The sequence below is a fragment of the Pan paniscus genome, chromosome 23 (genome assembly GCF_029289425.2).
Source record: "Pan paniscus chromosome 23, NHGRI_mPanPan1-v2.0_pri, whole genome shotgun sequence".
Lineage (NCBI taxonomy): Eukaryota > Metazoa > Chordata > Mammalia > Primates > Hominidae > Pan > Pan paniscus.
The window spans coordinates 62,266,027-62,288,564 of NC_085927.1; positions in this window are offsets into that span (position 1 = coordinate 62,266,027).

Consider the following 22,538-nt stretch of genomic DNA (forward strand, 5'->3'; position numbering starts at 1 on the left):
CGGTGTAGATATTTCCATGTTTGTACAGATGGCGGAGATGATATTTCCATCTATACACTGATGACCCTGTAGATATTTCCATGTTTATACAGATGGCGGCGTAGATATTTCCATGGACATGCAGATGGCGGTGTAGATATTTCCATGTTTATACAGATAGCGGTGTAGATATTTCCATGTTTACACAGATGGTGTTGTAGATATTTCCGTGTTTATACACATGGCGGAGTAGATACTTCCATGTTTATGGAGATGGCAGTGTAGATATTTTCATGTTTATAGAGATGGCGGTGTAGATATTTCCATATTTATAGAGATAGCGGTGTAGATATTTCCATCTTTCTACAGATGGCAGTGTAGATATTTCCATGTTTATACAGATAACGGTGGAGTTATTTCCATGTTTATACAGAGAGCAGTGGAGAGATTTCTATGTTTATACACATAGCGTTGTACATATTTCCATGTTTATGGAGACAGCGGTGTAGGTATTTCCATCTTTATACAGATAGCGGTGCAGATATTTCCATGTTTACACAGATGCCTATGCAGATACTTCCATATATATACAGAGGTCTGTGTAGATATTTCTATGTTTATACAGATGGCAGTGTAGATATTTAAATGTTCCTACACATGACTGTGTAAGTATTTCCATGTTTATACAGATGTCTTTGTAGTTATTTCCATGTTTATAGACATAGCGGTGCACATATTTCCATGTTTATATAGATAGCGGTGTATATATTTCCATGTTTATACAGATCATGGTGTAGATATTTCCATGTTTATAGAGATACCGGTGTAGATATTTCCATGTTTATACAGACCACAGTGTAGATATTTCCATGTTTATAGAGATAGAAGTGTAGATATTTCCATGTTTATACAGATAGCCTTGTAGATATTTCCATGTTTATAGAGATAGCGGTGTAGGTATTTCCATGTTTATAGACATAGCGGTGTAGATATTTCCAAGTTTATATAGATGGCGTTGTAGATATTTCCATGTTTATACCGATAGCGGTGTTGGTATTTCCACGTTTATACAGATAGCGATGTAGATATTTCCATGTTTATACAGCTCGCAGTGCAGGTATTTATATCTTTATACAGATGGCATTGTAGATATTTCCTTATTCACACAGATGGCGTTGTACATGTTTCCATGTTTATATAGATGGCGGAGTAGTTAGTTCCATGTTTATGGAGATAGCGGTGTAGATATTTCCATGTTTACAGAGATAGCGTAGTAGATATTTCCAACTTTGCACAGATTGCGGTGTAGATATTTCCATCTTCATACAGAAGACGGTGTAGATATTTCCATTTTTACCCAGACAGCAGTATACATGTTTCCATGTTAATACAGATGGCGGTGTAGATAGTTCCATGTTTATGGAGATCGCGGTGTAGATGTTTTCATGTTTATAGAGATGGCGGTGTAGGTATTTCCATGTTTATAGAGATATCGGTGTCGATATTTCCATTTTTATACCGATGGCTCTGTAGGTATATCCATGTGAATACAGATGGCACTGTAGATATTTCCATGTTTATAGAGATGGTGGTGTAGATATTTAAATGTTTATACAGATGACTGCGTATATATTTCCATGTTTATACAGATGGCGGTGTAGGTATTTCCATGTTTATACAGAGAGCGGTGAAGATACATCCATGTTTACAGAGATAGCGGTGTAGATATTTCCATCTTGGCACAGATTGCGGTGTAGATATTTACATATTTATACAGATAGCGTTGTAGATATTTCCAAGTTTACATAGATAGCTGTGTAGATAGTTCCATTTTTACACAGATAGCGTTGTAGGTATTTCCATGTTTACAAAAATAAAGCTGTAGATATTTCCATGTTTATACAGATAGCGGTGTAGATATTTCCATGTTTTTACAGATATCGGTGTAGATATTTCCATGTTTACACAGATTGCGGTGTAGATATTTCCATCTTTCTAAAGATGGCATTGTAGATTTTTCCATGTTTATGCAGATGGCGGTGTAGATATTTCCAAGTTTATATAGATGGTGGTGTAGATATTACCATGTTTATACAGATAGCGGTGTAGATATTTCCATGTTTATACAGATCTTGGTGAAGATATTTCCATGTTTATACTGATCGCGGAGTAGATATTTCGATGTTTATACAGATAGCGGTGTAGATATTTCCATGTTTATACAGATAGCGGTGTAGATATTTCCATGTTTATACAGATAGCGATGTAGATATTTCCATGTTTATAGAGATAGCGGTGTAGGTATTTCCATGTTTATAGACATAGCGGTGTAGATATTTCCATGTTTATATTCATGGCGTTGTAGATATTTCCAAGTTTATTCCGATAGATGTGTTGGTATTTCCACTTTTATACAGATAGCGATGTAGATATTTCCATGTTTATACAGCTCGTGGTGCAGATATTTATATCTTCAAACAGATGGCATTGTAGATATTTCCTTATTCACACACATGGCGGTGTAGATGTTTCCATGTTTATACAGATGGCGGAGTAGTTAGTTTCATGTTTATGGAGATGGCAGTGTAGATATTTTTATGTTTATAGAAATGGCGGTGTAGATATTTCCATGTTTACAGAGATAGCAGTGTAGATATTTACATGTTTTTACAGATGCCTGTGTAGATATTTCCATGTGTGTACAGATGGAAGTGTAGATATTTCCATGTTTATACAGTTGACTGTGTAGGTATTTCCAGGCTTTTACAGATGGCGGTTTAGATATTTCCATGTTTATACAGATGGCCGTGTGTATATTTCCATGCTTATACAGATGGCGGAGTTGAGATTTACATGTTTATACAGATGTCGGTGTAGATATTTCCAGGTTTATACAGATGGCGATGTAGATATTTAGATGTTTATGCAGATGGCGGTGTAGATATTTCCATCTTTATAGAGATAGAGGTGTAGTTATTTCCATATTTACACAGAAAGCGGTGTAGATATTTCCAAGTTTATACAGGTGAGTGTGTAGATATTTCCATCTTTTTACAAAAGGCAGTGTAGATATTTCCATGTTTATACAGATGGCGGTGTAGATATTTCCATGTTTATAGAGATAGCGGTGTAGTTATTTCCATGTTCATACAGATGGCCGTGTAGATATATCCTTGTTTATGTAGATGGCTGTGTAGGAATTTCCATGTTTATGGAGATGGCAGAGTATATATTTCCATGTTTGTAGAGATAGCGGTGCTGATATTTCCATTTTTATAGAGATAGTGGTGTAGGTAATTCCCTGTTTATAGAGATAGTGGTGTAGATATTTCCATGTTGATACAGACAGCAGTGTAGATATTTCCATGTTTATACAGGTAGCAGTGTTGGTATTTCCATGTTTATACAGATAGCGGTGAAAATACTTCCTTGTTTATACAGTTCGTGGTGTAGATATTTACATCTTTATACAGATGGAAGTGTAGATATTTCCATGTTTATACAGATGGCGATGTAGATATTTCCATGTTTATACAGATAGCGGTGTAGATATTTCCATGTTTATACAGATGGCGATGTAGACATTTCCATGTTTATACAGATAGCGGTGTAGATATTTCCATGTTTATACAGATGACTGTTTAGGTATATCCATGTTTTTTCAGATGGCGGTGTAGATATTTGCATGTTTATACAGATAACGGTTTAGGTATTTGCATGTTTATACAGATAACGGTGTAGGTATTTCCATGTTTATACAGATAGCATTGTAGATATTTCCATGTTCATACAGATCGTGGTGGAGATATTTCCATGTTTATACAGATGGCGGTGTACATATTTCCATGTTTATACAGATAGCGGTGTAGATATTTCCATGTGTATACAGATAGTGGTGTAGGTATTTCCATGTTTATACTGATAGCGGTGTTGGTATTTCCATGTTTATACAGATAGCGGTGTAGATATTTCCATGTTTATTCAGCTCACGTTGTTGATATTTCCATCGTTATACAGATGGCAGTGTAGATATTTCCATGTTTATACAGATATCGGTATCGTTATTTCCATGTTTACACAAATGGTGGTGTAGGTATTTCCATATTTATGGAGATGGTGGTGTAGATATTTTCATGTTTATAGAGATGGCGGTGTAGGTATTTCCATGTTTATTGAGATTGCACTGTAGATATTTCCATGTTTATAGAGATAGCGGTGTAGTTATTTCCAAGTGTATAGAGGTAGCGGTGTAGATGTTTCCATGTTTATACTGACGGCTGTGTAGGTATTTCCATTTGTATACTGATGGCAGTGTAGATATTTCCATGTTTATAGAGATGGTGGTGTAGATATTTCCATGTTTATAAGATGACTGTGTAGATATTTGCAGGTTTAAACAGATGGCGGTGTAGATATTTCCATGTTTATAGAGATATCCATGTAGATATTTCCATGTTTATACAGCTAGCGGTGTAGATATTTCCATATTTATACAGATTGCGGTGTAGGTATTTCCATGTTTATGGTGATAGCGGTGTAGATATTTCCATGTTTATACAGATGGTTGTGTAGATGTTTCCATGGGTATACAGATGGCAGTGTAGATATTTCCATGTTTATTCACATGGAGATGTAGATATTTCCATGTTTATACATATGACTGTGTAGATATTTACATGTTTTTCCAGATGGAGGTGTAGATATTTCCATGTTTATGCAAATAGCGGTGTGGCTATTTCCATGTTTATACAGATAGCTGTGTAGATTTTTCCATGTTTATACAGATAGTGGTGTAGATATTTCCAAGTTTATACATCTCGCGGTGTAGATATTTCCATCTTTATACAGATGGTGGTGCAGATATTTCCATGTTCACTGAGATAGCGGTGTAGATATCTGCATCTTTCCACAGATTGTGGTGTAGATATTTCCATCTTTAGACAGATAGCTATGTAGATATTTCCAAGTTTATACAGATAGCTGTGTAGATATTTCTATGTTTATACAGATAGCGTTGTATATATTTCTATGTTTATAGAGATAGCGATGTAGATATTTCCATGTGTATAAAGATGGCGGTGTAGGTATTTCCATGTTTATAGAGATAGTGGTGAAAATATTTCCGTATTTATACAGATAGCGGTGTAGATATTTCCATGTTTATACAGATAGCGGTGTTGGTATTTCCATGTTTATACAGATAGCGGTGTAGATATTTCCATGTTTACACAGATAGCGGTGTAGATATTTCCATCTTTACAGAGATAGCGGTGTAGATATTTCCATCTTTGCACAGATAGCTGTGTAGATATTTCGAAGTATACACAGATAGCTGTGTAGATATTTCCATGTTTACACAGATAGCGTTGTAGATATTTCCATCTTTATACAGATAGCTGTGTAGATATTTCAATGTTTATAAAGATAACGGTGTTGGTATTTCCATGTTTATACAGATAGCGGTGTAGATATTCCCATGTTTATACACCTCCCGTTGTAGATATTTCCATCTTTATACACATGGCAGTGTAGATATTTCCATGTTTATACAGATATTGGTGTCAATATTTCCATGTTTATACAGATGGCGGTGTAGATAGTTCCATGTTTCTGGAGATGGCGGTGTAGATATTTTCATGTTTATAGACATGGCCGTGTAGATGTTTCCATGTTTATAGAGATTGTGGTGCAGACATTTCCATGTTTATAGAGATAGCGGTGTTGGTATTTCCATGTTTATAGAGATAGCGGTGTAGATATTTCCATGTTTATTCAGATGGCTGTGTAGATATTTCCATGTGTAGGCAGATGGAAGTGTAGATATTTCCATGTGTATAGATATGGTGGTGTAGATATTTCCATGTTTACACAGATGACTGTGTAGATATTTGCATGTTTATAAAGATGGTGGTGTAGATATATCCATGTTTATAGAGATAACAATGTAGATATTTCCATGTTTTTACAGATAGCGGTGTAGATATTTCCATGTTCATACAGCTCGCGGTGTAGATACTTCCATCTTTATACAGATGGCAGTGTAGATATTTCCATGTTTATACAGATAGTGGTGTTGATATTTCCATGTTTATACAGATGGGGGTGTAGATAGTTCCATGTTTCTGGAGATAGCAGTGTAGATATTTTCATGTTTATAGAGATTGCGGTGTAGATATTTCCATGTTTATAGAGATAGCGGTGTAGGTATTTCCATGTTTATGGAGATAGCGGTGTAGATACTTCCATGTTTATACAGATGGCTGTGTAGATATTTCCATGTGTATACCGAAGGCAGTGTAGATATTTCCATGTTTATAGTGATGGTGTTGTAGATATTTCCTTGTTTATACAGATGACTGTGTAGATATTTGCATGTTTAAACAGATGGTGGTGTAGATACTTCCATATTTATAGAGATAACAGTGTAGATATTTCCATGTTTATACAGATGGCTGTGTAGATATTTCCATGTGTATACCGAAGGCAGTGTAGATATTTCCATGTTTATAGTGATGGTGTTGTAGATATTTCCTTGTTTATACAGATGACTGTGTAGATATTTGCATGTTTAAACAGATGGTGGTGTAGATACTTCCATATTTATAGAGATAACAGTGTAGATATTTCCATGTTTATAGAGATAGCGGTGTAGGTAGTTCCATGTTTATACAGATAGCGGTGTAGATATTTCCATATTTATACAGATAGCGGTGTAGATATTTCCATGTTTATACAGATGGCGTTGTAGATATTTCCATGTTTATACAGATGGTGGAGTAGTTATTTCCTTGATTATACAGATAACAGTGTACATATTTCCATGTTTATACAGATAGCGGTGTAGATATTTTGATGTTTATACTGATAACGGTGTTGGTATTTCCATGTTTATACAGCTCGTGGTGTAGATATTTCAATCTTTATACAGATGGCAGTGTAGATATTTCCATGTTTATACAGATAGCAGTGTAGATATTTCCATGTTTATACAGATTGCGGTGCGGGTATGTCCTTGTTTATAGAGATAGCGGTGTAGACAATTCCATGTTTATACAGATGGCTCCGTAGATATTTCAATGTGTATACAGATGGCCGTGTAGATATTTCCAGGTTTATACAGATGACTGTGTAGATATTTTCATGTTTTTACACATGGCGGTGTTGATATTTCCATGTTTAGACAGATAGCGGTGTCGCAATTTCTATGTTTATACAGACAGCAGTTTTGATATTTCCATGTTTATAGAGAGAGCTGTGTAGATTTTCCCATGTTTGTACAGATAGCGGTGTAGATATTTCCTTGTTTATACAGAGGGCAGTGTAGATATTTCCATGTTTATACAGATAGTGGTGTAGAAGTTTCCATGTTTATACAGATGACTGTGTAGGTATTTCCATGTTTATACAGGTGGTGGTGTAGATAGTTCCATGTTTATGGAGTTAACCATGTAGATATTTCCATGTTTATAAAGATAGCGGTGTAGGCATTTCCATGTTTATAGAGATAGCGTTGTAGGTATTTCAATATTTATAGAGATCGCGGTGTAGATATTTCCATGTTTATACAGATAGCGGTGTAGGCATTTCCATGCTTATACAGATGTTGGTGTAGATATTTCCATGTTTATACAGATAGCGGTGTAGATATTTCCATGTTTTTACAGATAACGGGGTAGATATTTCCATGTTTACAGAGATAGCGTTGTAGATATTTTGATATTTGCAGAGATTGCGGTGTACATATTTTCATCTTTACAGAGATAGCGTTGCACATATTTCCATGTCTACACAGATAACTGTGGAGATATTCCCATGTTTACACAGATAGTGTTGTAGATATTTCCATGTTTATACAGGTAGCGGTGTAGATATTTCCATGTTAACAAAGATAGCGGTGTAGATATTTCCATGTTTATAGAGATAGCGCTGGAGATATTTCCATGTATATTCAGACAGCGATGTGGATATTCCCATGTTTATACAGATAGCGGTGTAGAGATTTCCATGTTTATACAGATAGCGGTCGGTATATTTCTATGTTTATAAACATGGCGGTGTTGATATTTCCAAGTTTATATAGATAGCGGTGTAGATATTTCCATGTTTACAGATAGCGGTGTACATATTTCCATGTTTGTACAGATGCCTGTGTAGATATTTCCATGTGTATACTGATGGCAGTGTAGATATTTCCATGTTTATACAGATGGAGGTGTAGCTATTTCCAAGTTTATACAGATGACTGTGTAGATATCTTCATGTTTTTACAGATGGCTGTGTAGATATTTCCATGTTTATACTGATAGCGGTCTCGCTATTTGTATGTTTATACAGATAGCAGTGTAGCTATTTCCATGTTTATAGAGATTGCTTTGTAGGTATTTCCATGTTTAATCAGATAGCGGTGTAGATATTTATATGTTTATACAGATGGCAGTGTAGGTATTTCCATGTTTATACAGATAGTGGTGTAGATGTTTCCATGTTTATACAGATGACTGTGTAGGTATTTCCTTCTTTATACAGATGGCGTTGTAGATAATTCCATGTTTATACAGATAGCCATGTAGTTACTTCCATGTTTGTACAGATAGCGGTGAAGGAATTTCCATGTTTATAGAGATAACGGTGTAGATATTTCCATGTTTATACACATGGCAGTGTAGATATTTCCATGTGTATACAGATGGCAGTGTAGGTATTTCCATGTTTATACAGATGGAGGTGTACATATTTCCAAGTTTATACAGATAGCGGTGTAGATATTTCCATGTTTATACAGATAGCGGTGTAGATATTTCCATGTTTTTACAGATATCAGTGTAGATATTTCAATGTTTACACAGATTGTGGTGTAGATATTTCCATCTTTCTACAGATGGCATTGTAGATATTTCCATGTTTATGCAGATGGCGGTGTAGATATTGCCATGTTTATTTAGATGGTGATGTAGATATTACCATGTTTATACAGATAGCGGTGTAGATATTTCCATGTTTATAGAGATTGCTTTGTAGGTATTTCCATGTTTAATCAGATACCGGTGTAGATATTTATATGTTTATACAGATGGCAGTGTAGGTATTTCCATGTTTATACAGATAGTGGTGTAGATGTTTCCATGTTTATACAGATGACTGTGTAGGTATTTCCTTCTTTATACAGATGGCGTTGTAGATAATTCCATGTTTATACAGATAGCCATGTAGTTACTTCCATGTTTGTACAGATAGCGGTGAAGGAATTTCCATGTTTATAGAGATAACGGTGTAGATATTTCCATGTTTATACACATGGCAGTGTAGATATTTCCATGTGTATACAGATGGCAGTGTAGGTATTTCCATGTTTATACAGATGGAGGTGTACATATTTCCAAGTTTATACAGATAGCGGTGTAGATATTTCCATGTTTCTACAGATAGCGGTGTAGATATTTCCATGTTTATACAGATAGCTGTGTAGGTATTTCCATGTTTATAGAGATAGCGGTGTAGATATTTCCATGTTTATACCGATGTCAGTGTAGATATTTCCATGTGTATAGAGATGGCAGTGTATATATTTCCAGGTTTATACAGATGGAGTTGTAGATATTTCCATGTTTATACAGATGACTGTGTAGGTATTTTCATGTTTTTACAGATGGCGGTGTAGGTATTTCCATGTTTATACAGATAGCCGTGTGGTTATTTCCATGTTTATACAGATAGCAGTATAGATATTTCCATGTTTATAGAGATGACTGTGTAGGTATTTTTATGTTTTACAGATGGCAGTGTAGATATTTCCACGTTTATAGAGATAGCCATGTAGATATTTCCATGTTTATACAGATAGCGGTGTAGACATTTCCATGTTCATAGAGATAGCGGTGTAGATATTTCCATAATTATACAGATAGCTTTTTTCAGATTTCCATGTTTATACAGATAGCTGTGGAGTTATTTCCATGTTTCTATAGATGGCGGTGTATATATTTCCAAGTTTATACAGATAGCGGTGTAGTTATTTCCATGTTTCTACAGATAGCGGTGTAGAAATTTCCATGTTCATACAGATGGCTGTGTAGATATTTCCATGTTTATACAGATGGAGGTGCAGATATTTCCGTGTTTATACAGATGACTGTGTAGATATTTCCTTGGTTTTACAGATTGTGGTGTAGATATTTCCATGATTATACAGATAACGGTGTGGCTATTTCCATGTTTATACAGATGGCAGTGTAGATATTTCCATGTTTATAGAGATGACTGTGTAGATATTGTCCATGTTTATACCGATGGCCGTGTAGATATTCCATGTTTATACAGATAGTGGTGTAGATATTTCCATGTTTATACAGATGACTGTGTAGGTATTTTCATGTTTTTACAGATGGCTGTGTAGATATTTCCACGTTTATAGAGATAGCCATGTAGATATTTCCATGCTCATACAGATAGCGGTGTAGACATTTCCATGTTCATAGAGATAGCGGTGTAGATATTTCCATATTTATACAGATAGCTGTGTACATATTTCCATGTTTATACAGGTAGAGGTGGAGATATTTCCATGTTTATGCAGATCTCGGTGAAGATACTTCCATCTTTCTACAGATGGAAGTGTAGATGTTTCTATGTTTATAGAGATGGCGGTGTAGATAATTCCATATTTATACAGACGGCGGTGTAGTTATGTCCATGTTTATGCTGATGGCAATGTAGTTATTTCCATGTTTATAGAGATGCCTGTGTAGATATTTCTATGTTTGTAGAGATAGCAGTGTAGATATTTACATGTTTATACAGATGGCAGTGTAGATATTTCCATGTTTATTGAGATGTTGGTGTAGATATTTCCATGTATATACAGCTGACTGTGTAGATATTTCCATGTTTATACAGATGGCGGTGTAGATATTTACATATTTACAGAGATAGCCTTGTAAATATTTCCATGTTTATACAGATAGCGTTGTAGATATTTCCATGTTTATGCAGATAGCGGTGCAGATAATTCCATGTTTATAGATATAGCGTTGTAGATATTTCCATCTTTGCACAGATTTCAGTGTAGATAATTCCATCTTTCCACAGAAAGCGGTGTAGATATTTCCATGTTTACACAGATATCTGTTTAGATATTTCCATGTTTACACAGATAGCATTGTAGATATTTCCAGGTTTATAGAGACAGCGGTGTAGATATTTCCATGTTTATACAGATAGCGTTGCAGGTAATTCCATGTTATAGAGATAGCGTTGTAGATATTTCCATCTTTGCACAGATTGCAGTGTAGATATTTCCATCTTTCCACGGAGAGCGGTGTAGGTATTTCCATGTTTACACAATTAGCTGTTTAGATATTTCCATGTTTACACAAATTGCATTGTAGATATTTCCAGGTTTATACAGATAGGGTTGTAGATATTCCCAGGTTTATGCAGATAGCGTTGCAGATATTTCCATGTTTATAGAGATAGCGGTGTAGATGTTTCCATGTCTATACAGATAGTGGTGGAGGTATTTCCATGTTTATACAGATCGTGGTGTAGATATTTCCATGTTTATACAGATAGAAGTGTGCTTATTTCCATGTTTATACAGATAGCGGTGTAGGTATTTCCATGTTTACTGTGATAGCGGTGTAGACATTTCCATATTTGCAAAGATTGCGGTGTAAATATTTCCATCTTTACACAGATAGCGGTGTACATATTTCCATGTTTACACAGATAGCGGTGAAGATATTTCCATGTTAACACAGATAGTTTTGTAGATATTTCCATGTTTATACAGATAGCGGTGTAGGTATTTCCATATTTATAGAGATCGTGGTGTAGATATTTCCATATTTATACAGATAGCGGTGTAGATATTTCCATGTTTACAGATAGTGGTGTAGATATTTCCATGTTTATACCGATAGCGGTGGAGATATTTCCATGTTTATACAGATAGCGATGTAGATATTTCCATGTTTATACAGAGAGCGGTGGAGATATTTCCATGTTTATACTGATGGCGGTGTAGATATTTCCATGTTTATACAGACAGTGGCATACATATTTCCATGTTTATACAGATGACTGTGTATGTTCTTCCAAGTGTATACAGATGGCGTTGTAGATATTTCCATGTTTATACAGATAGCCATGTAGATACTTCCATGTTTATACAGATAGTGGTGTAGGAATTTCCATGTTTATAGAGATAGCGGTGTTGATATTTCCATGTTTATAGAGATGGCTTTGTAGATATTTCCATGTATATACAGATGGCAGTGTAAATATTTCCATGTTGAGACATATAGTGGTGTAGATATTTCCATGTTTATACAGATGACTGTGTAGTTATTTCCATGTTTATACAGATGGCAGTTTAGATATTTAAATGTTTATAAAGATAGCGGTGTAGACATTTCCATGTTCATAGAGATAGCAGTGTAGATATTCCATATTTATACAGATAGCTGTGTAGACATTTCCATGTTTATACAGTTAGAGGTGTAGATATTTCCATGTTTATGCAGATGTCGGTGTAGATATTTCCATCTTTCTACAGATGGCAGTGTAGATATTTCTATGTTTATAGAGATGGCAGTGTTGAGAATTCCATGTTTATACAGAAGGCGGTGAAGTTATTTCCATGTTTATGCTGATGGCGGTGTAGATATTTAAATGTTCATAGAGATGGCGGTGTAGATATTTCAAGGTTTGTAGAGATAGCGTTGTAGATAATTCCATGTTTATAGAGATGGCGGTGTAGGTATTTCCATGTTTATAGAGATAGTGGTGTAGATATTTCCATGTTTATACAGATAGAGCTTTAGATATTTCCATGTTTATAGAGATAGTGGTGTTGCTATTTGCATGTTTATACAGATAGCGGTGGAGAAATTTCCATGTTTCCACAGATGGCAGTGTAGATTGTTCCTTGTTTATGGAGATGGCTGTGTAGACCTTTTCATGTTGATAGAGATGGCGGTGTAGATATTTCCAAGTTTATACAGATTGCCGTGTAGGTATTTCCATGTTTATAGAGACTGCGGTGTAGATGTTTCCATGTTTATACAGATAGCAGTGGAGATATTTCCATGTTTATACAGATCGTGGTGAAGATATTTCCATGTTTATGGAGATAGCGGTGTAGATATTTACATATTTATACAGATAGCGGTGTAGATATTTCCATGTTTATTCAGATGGTGTTGTAACTATTTCCATGTTTATACAGATGGTGGTGTAGATATTTCTATGTTTATACTGATAGTGGTGTAGACATTTCCACGTTTATACAGATAGTGGTGTAGATATTTCCATGTTTATACAGATAGCGGTTTAGATATCTCCATGTTTACAGAGATAGCGGTGTAGATATTTCCATATTTGCACAGAGTGCGTGTAGATATTTCCATCTTTACACAGACAGCGGTGTAAATATTTCCATGTTTACACAGATAGCTGTGTAGATATTTCCATGTTTACACAGATAGTGTTGTAGATATTTCCATGTTTATACAGATAGCGTTTTAGATATTTCCATGTTTATACAGATAGCGGTGGAGATCTTTCCATGTTTATACAGATGGCCGTGGAGATATTTCCATCTTTATATAGATGGCGGTGTAGGTATTTCCAAGTTTATACAGATAGCAGTGTAGATATTTCCATGTTTATAGAGATAGCGGTGTATATATTTGCATGTTTAAACAGGTACAGGTGTAGATATTTCCATGTTTATACCGATCGCTGTGTAGATATTTCCATGTTTATGCAGATGGCGGTGTAGATATTTCCATGTTTATAGAGATGGCGGTGTAGATATTTCTATGTTTATAGAGATAGCGGTGTAGATAATTCCATGTTTAGAGAGATGGTGGTGTAGGTATTTCCATGTTTATATAGATAGTGGTGTAGATATTTCCATGTTTATACAGATAGCGGTGTTGATATTTCCATGTTTATACACATAGCGGTGTAGACATTTCCAAGTTTATTCAGCTCGCGGTGTAGATATTTCCATGTTTATAGAGATGGTGGTGTAGATAGTTCCATGTTTATAGGGATAGTGTTGTTGGTATGTCCATCTTTATACGGATAGCGGTGTAGATATTTCCATGTTTATGCAGCTCACGGTGTAGATATTTCCATCTTTATACAAACGGCAGTGTAGGTATTTACATGTTTAAGCAGATAGCCGTGTAGATATTTCCATGTTTATATAGATAGCGGTGTAGGTATTTCCATGTTTATAGAGATAGCAGTGTAGATATTTCCCTGTTTATACAGATGACTGTGTAGATATTTCCATGTGTGTACAGATGGCAGTGTAGATATTTCCATGTGTATACAGATGGCAGTGTAGATATTTCCATGTTTATACAGATGACTTTGTAGATATTTCCATGTTTTCAAAGATGGCGGTGTAGATATTTCCATGTTTATACAGATAGTAATGTGGCTATTTCCATATTTATACAGATAGCGGTGTAGATACTTCCATGTTTATAGAGATAGCGGTTCATATATTCCCATGTTTATACTGATAGAAGTGCAGATATTTCCATCTTTATAGAGATAGCGGTGTAGATATTTCCATTTTTGCACAGATTGCGGTGTATGTATTTCCATCTTTACACAGATAGCGGTGTAGATTTTTCCATGTTTACACAGATAGCTGTCTAGATATTTTCATGTTTACACTGATAGGGTTGTAGATATTTTCATGTTTATACAGATAGCGGTGTAGATATTTCCATTTTTATAGAGATCGCGGTGCAGATATTTCCATGTTTATACAGATGGCGGCGTAGATATTTCCAAGTTTATACAGATTGCGGTGTAGATATTTCCATGTTTTCACAGATGGCGGGGTAGATATTTCCATGTTTAAACAGATGACTGTGTAGTTATTTCCATGATTATAGAGAAAGCGGTTTAGATATTTCCATATTTATAGACTTAGCCGTGTAGATATTTCCATGTTTATACACATATCGGTGTAGACATTTCCATGTTTATAGAGATAGCGGTGTAGATATTTCCATATTTATACAGATCGCGATGTGGATATTTGCATGTTTATACAGATAGCGGTGTAGATATTTACATGTTTATACAGATAGCGGTGTAGATATTTTCATTTTATACAGATCGTGGTGTATATGTTTCCATGTTTATACAGATAGCGGTGTAGATATTTCTATGTTTACACAGATGTCTGTGTAGATATTTCCATGTTTACACAAATAGTGTTGTAGATATTTCCATGTTTATACAGACAGCGGTGTAGAGATTTCCATGTTTATACAGATAGCGGTGTAGATTTTTCCATGTTTATACAGATCGCGGTGTAGGTATTTCCATCTTTATGCAGATGGCGGTGTAGATATTTCAATGTTTATAGAGATGGCGGTGTAGATATTTCTATGTTTATAGAGCTAGCGGTGTAGATAATTCCATGTTTATATAGATGGTGGTGTTGGTATTTCCATGTTTATTCAGATAGCGGTGTACATATTTCTATGCTTATACAGATGTTGGTGTTGATATTTCCATGTTTATACACATAGCGGCGTAGACATTTCCATGTTCATTCAGCTCGCGGTGCAGGTATTTCCATGTTTATACAGATGGCAGTGTATGTATTTCCATGTTTATGCAGATAGCAGCATAGATATTTCCATGTTTATACAGATAGCAGTTTAGATCTTTCCATGTTTATAGAGATAGCGGTGTAGGTATTTCCATGTGTATTCAGATAGTGGTGCAGATGTTTCCAAGTTTATACTTAAGGCTGTGTAGATATTTCCATGTGTATACACTTGGCAGTGTAGATATTTCCATGTTTATAGAGATGATGGTGTAGATATTTCCATGTATATTCAGATGACTGTGTAGATATTTCCATGTTTATACAGATGGCGGTGTAGATATATCCACGTTTATTGAGATAGCGGTGTAGATATTTCCATGTTTATACAGATAGCGTTGTAGATATTTCCATGTTTATACTGATAGCGGTGTAGATATTTCCATGACTATACAGGGAGCTGTGTAGATGACACCATGTTTATACAGTTGATTGTGTAGATATTTCCATGTTTATACAGATTGCGGTGTAGATATTTCCATGTTTTTACAGATGGCTGTGTAGATATTTCCATGTTTATACAGATGGCGGTGTGGATATTTGCATGTTGATACAGTTAACTGTGTAGGTATTTCCATGTTTATACAGAGGACACTGTAAATATTTCTATGTTTACACAGATGGCGGTGCAGATATTTTCATGTTTATACAGATAGCGGTGGAGATATTTCCATGTTTATACAGATCGTGGTGTAATTATTTCCATGTTTATGGAGATAGCGGTGTAGATATTTCCATATTTACAGATAGCGGTGTAGTTATTTCCATGTTTATTCAGATGGCGGTGTAGATATTTCCATGTATATACAGATGGTGTAGATATTTCCATGTTTATACAGACTGCGGTGTAGATATTTCCATGTTTATACAGATAGCGGTGTTGATATTTCCATGTTTATACACATAGCGGTGTAGACATTTCCATGTTTATTCAGCTCGCGGTGTAGATATTTCTATGTTTATACAGATAGTGGCGTAGATATTTCCATGTTTATACAGATAGCGTTGTACATATCTCCATGTTTACAGAGATGGCGGTGTAGATAATTCCATATTTGCACAGATTGTGGTGTAGATATTTCCATCTTTACACAGATAGCGGTGTACATAATTCCATGTTTACACAGATAGCTGTGTAGATATTTCCATGTTTACACAGATAGTGTTCTAGATATTTCCATGTTTATACAGATAGCTTTGTAGATATTTCCATGTTTATACAGATAGCGGTGGAGATCTTTCCATGTTTATACAGATGGCCATGGAGATATTTCCCTGTTTATGCAGAAGGCGGTGTAGATATTTCTAACTTTATACAGATAGCGGTGTAGATATTTCCATGTTTATACAGATAGTGGTGTAGATATTTGCATGTTTTTACAGGTAGAGGTGTAGATATTTCCATGTTTATACAGATCGCGGTGTAGATATTTCCACGTTTACACAGACGGCGGTGTAGATATTTCCATGTTCATAGAGATGGCAGTGTAGGTATTTCTATGTTTATAGAGATAGCGGTGTAGATAATTCCATGTTTATAGAGATGGTGGTGTAGGTATTTCCACGTTTATATAGATAGTGTAGTAGATATTTCCATGTTTATTCAGATAGCGGTGTAGATATTTCCATGCTTATACAGATAGCGGTGTAGGTATTTGCATGTGTATTCTGATAGCGGGCAGATGTCTCCAACTTTATACTGATGGCTGTGTAGATATTTCCATGAGTATACACATGGCATTGTAGATATCTCCATGTTTACAGAGATGGTGGTGTAGATATTTCCAAGTATATACAGATGACTGTGTAGATATTTCCATGTTTATACAGATGTAGGTGTAGATATTTCCATGTTTATACAGATATCGGTGTCGATATTTCCATGTTTATAGGGATAGCGGTGTAGATATTTCCATGTTTATAGAGATGGCTGTGAAGGTATTTCCATGTTTATACAGATGGCAGTGTAGTTATTTCCATGTTTATACAGATAGTGGTGTAGATATTTCCCCGTTTATACAGATGACTGTGTAGGTATTTCCATGTATATGCAGAAGGCAGTGTAGATATTTCCAATTTCATACAGATAGCCATGTAGATATTTCCATGTTTATACAGATAGCTGTGTAGACATTTCCATGTTTATAGAGATAGCGGTGTGGATATTTCCATATTTACTCAGATAGCAGTGTAGATATCTCCATGTTTACATAGGAAGAAGTGTAGATATCTCCATGTTTATACAGATCACGGTGTAGATATTTCCATCTTTCTACAGATGGCAGTGTAGATATTTCTACGTTTATACAGATGGTGGTGTAGATATTTCCATTTTTATACAGATCGCGGTGTAGATATTTCCATGTTTATGCAGATGGCGGTGTAGATATTTCCATGTTTACTGAGATTGCGTTGTAGATATTTCTATGTTTATAGAGATAGTGGTATAGATAATTCCATGTTTATAGAGATGGCGGTGTAGGTATTTCCATGTTTATAGAGAGAGTGGGGTAGATATTTCCATGTTTACATTCAGCGCTGTAGATATTTCCATGTTTATACAGATATTGGTGTTGGTATTTCCATGTTTACACATAGCTGTGTAGATATTTCCATGTTTATACAGCTTGCAGTGTAGATATTTCCATCTTTATATAGATGGCAGTGTAGTAATTTCCATCTTTATGCACATAGTTGTGTAGATATTTCCATTTTTATACAGATAGCAGTGTAGTTATTTACATGTTTATAGAGATAGGTGTTTAGGTATTTCCATGTTTTTACAGATAGCGGTGCAGATGTTTTCCAGTTTATACTGATGGCTGTGTAGTTATTTCCACGTGTATACACATGGTCGTGTAGATATTTCCATGTCTATAGAGATGGTGTTGTACATATTTCCATGTATATACAGATGACTGTGTAGATATTTCCATGTTTCTACAGATGGAGGTGTAGATATTTCCATGATTATAGAGATAGCGGTGTAGATATTTCCATGTTTATACAGATAGCGGTGAAGACATTTCCATGTTTATAGAGATATCGTTGTATATATTTCCATCTTTCCACAGATTGTGGAGCAGATATTTCCATCTTTACACAGATAGCGGTGTAGATATTTCCATGTTTACAAAGATAGCGTTGTAGACATTTCCATGTTTAAACAGATAGCGGTGTAGATAATTCCATGTTTATAGATATAGCTGTGAGGATGTTTCAATGTTAATACAGATAGCGGTGGAGTTATTTCCTTGTTTATACAGATAGCGGTGTAGATATTTCCATGCTTATAGAGATACCGGTGTAGATATTTCCATGTTTATAGTGTTAGCGGTGTAGATATTTCCATGTTTATTCAGATGGAGGTGTAGATATTTCCACGTTTTTACAGATGGCGGTGTAGATATTTCCATGTTTATACAGATAGCAGTGTAGGTAATTCCATGTTTATACAGAGAGTGGTGTGGATATTACCACGTTTATAGAGATAGCGGTGTAGATATTTAAATCTCTGCACAGATTGCGGTGTATATATTTCCTACTTTACAAAGATAGCGGAGTAGATATTTCCATGTTTACACAGATATCGATGTACATATTTCCATGTTGTTACAGATGGCGTTGTAGTTATTTTCATGTTTATACAGATAGCGGTGTGGCTATTTCCGTGTTTATACAGATAACAGTGTAGATATTTCCATGTTTATAGAGATGGCTGTGTAGATATTTCCATGTTTATTCAGATGGCTGTGTAGATATTTCCATGTTTATAGAGATGGCAGTGTAGATATTTCCATGTTTATACTGATGGCGGTGTAGATATTTCCATGTTTATACAGATGGCAGTGTTGGTATTTCCATGTTTATAAAGATATTTGTGTAGATTTTTCCATGTTTATAAAGATGACTGTGTAGGTAATTCCATTTTTATACAGATGGCGGTGTAGATATTTCCATGTTTATGGAGATAGCCATGTAGATATTTCCATGTTTATGCAGATAGCAGTGCAGGTATTTCTATGTTTATACAGATAGCGTTGGAGATATTTCCATGTTTATACAGATGGCGGTGTGGATATATCCATGTTTATACAGATGGCAGTGTAGATATTTCCATGTTTATACAGATAGTGGTGTAGATGTTTCCATGTTTATACAGATGACTGTGTAGTTATTTCCATGTTTATACAGATGGCTGTGTAGATATATCCATGTTTAAAGAGATAGCCCTGTAGATATTTCCATGTTTATACAGATAGCTGTGTAGGCATTTCCATGTTTATAGAGATAGCGTTGTAGATATTTCAATATTTATAGAGATAGCGGTGTAGATATTTCCATGTTTATACAGATAGCGGTGTAGATATTTCCATGTTTATACAGATAACGGGGTAGATACATCCATGTTTACAGAGATAGCGTAGTAGATATTTTGATATTTGTACAGATTGCGATGTACATATTTTCATCTTTACACAGATAGTGGTGTACATATTTCCATGTTTACACAGATAGCTGTGTAGATATTTCCATGTTTACACAGATATTGTTGTAGGTATTTCCATGTTCATACAGATAGCGTTGGAGATATTTCCATGTTTATACAGATAGCGTTGTAGATATTTCCATGTTTATACAGTTAGCGGTGTAGATGTTTCCATGTTTATACTGATCGTGGTGTAGATATTTCCATGTTTATACAGATAGTGGAGTAGATATTTCCATGTTTATACAGATACCGGTGTAGATATTTCCATGTTAACAGGGATAGCGGTGTATATATTTCCATATTTGCACAGACTGCGGTGTAGATATTCCCATCTTTACACAGATAGCGGTTTACACATTTCCATGTTTACACAGATAGCTGTGTAGATACTTCCATATTTTCACAGAGAGCGTGGTAGATATTTCCATGCTAATACAGATAGCTGTGTAGATATTCCATGTTTATAAAGACAATGTTGTAGATATTTCCATGTTTATAGAGATAGCCCTGTAGATATTTCCATGTTTATACAGCAAGCTGTGTAGACATTTCCATGTTTATAAAATTAGCCGAGTAGATATTTCCATATATATACAGATAGCAGTGTAGATATTTCCATGTTTATAGAGATAGCGGTGGAGATATTTCCATGTTTATACAGATAGCGGTGTATATATTTACATTTTTAAACAGATGGCAGTGTAGACAATTCCATGTATATAGAGATAGCGGTGTAGATATTTCCATATTTATACAGATAGTGGTGTAGATATTTCCATGTATATACAGAGAGCGGTGTAGATATTTCCATGCTTATACAGATTGCGGTGTAGGTATTTCCATGTTTATATAGATAGCCGTGTATATATTTCCATGTTTATACAGATGACTGTGTAGATATTTCCATGTTTTTACAGATGGCATTGTAGATATTTCCATGTTTATACAGATGGAGGTGTAGATATTTCCATGTTTATACAGATGACTCTGTAGATATTTTCATGTTTTTATAGATGGCGGTGTAGATAATTCCATGTTTATACAGATAGCAGTGTGGCTATTTCCATGTATATACAGATAGCAGTGTAGGTATTTCCATGTTTATAGAGATAGCTTTGTAGACATTTCCATGTTTATACAGATTGCGGTGTGGATATTTCCATGTTTATACAGATGGCAGTGTAGATATTTCCATGATTATACAGATAGTGGTGTAGATAATTCCATCTTTATACAGATGACTGTGTAGGTATTTTCATGTTTATACAGACGGCGGTGTAGATATTTCCATATTTACAGAGATAGCCATGTAGATATTTAGATGTTTATACAGATAGAGGTGTAGGCATTTCCATGTTTATAGAGATAGCGGTGTACATATTTCAATATTTATACAGATAGCGGTGAAGTTATTTCCATGTTTATACAGATAGCAGTGTAGATATTTCCATGTTTATACAGATGTCTGTGTAGGTATTCCCATGTTCATAAAGGTGACGGTGTAGATATTTCCATGTTTATAGAGACATCATTGTATGCATTACCATGTTTATACAGATAGCGGTGTAGACATTTCCATGTTTATAGACATAGGCATGTAGATGTTTCCATGTTTATACAGATAGCGGTGTAGACATTTACATGTTCATAGAGACAGCGGTGTAAATATTTCCATATTTATACTGATAGCTGTGTAGGTATTTCCATGTTTATACAGGTTGAGGTGTAGATATTTCCATGTTTATGCAGATCTCGGTGTAGATATTTCCATCTTTCAACAGATGACAGTGTAGATGTTTCTATGTTTATAGAGATGGTGGTGTAGATATTTCCATGTTTATACAGACGGCAGTGTAGTTATTTCCATATTTATGCTGATGGCGGTGTAGATATTTACATGTTTATAGAGATGGCGTTTTAGATATTTCTATTTTTATAGAGAGAGCGGTGTAGATAATTCCATGTTTATATAGATAGCGGTGTAGGTATTTCCATATTTATACAGATAGCAGTGTAGATATTTCCATGTTTATACAGATAGCGGTGTAGATATTTCCATGTTTATACAGATAGTGGTGTAGATATTTCCATGTTTATGCAATTGACTGTGTAGGTATTTCCATGTTTATACAGATGGCGGTGTAGATATTTCCAAGTTTTTACAGATGGCGTTGTAGTTATTTTCATGTTTATACAGATAGCAGTGTGGCTATTTCCGTGTTTATACAGATAGCAGTGTAGATATTTCCATGTTTATAGAGATGGCTGTGTAGATATTTCCATGTTTATACAGATGGCTGTGTAGATATTTCCATGTTTATACAGGTGGCAGTGTAGTTATTTCCATGTTTATACAGATGGCGGTGTAGATATTTCCATGTTTATACAGTTGGCAGTGCTGGTATTTCCATGTTTATACAGATA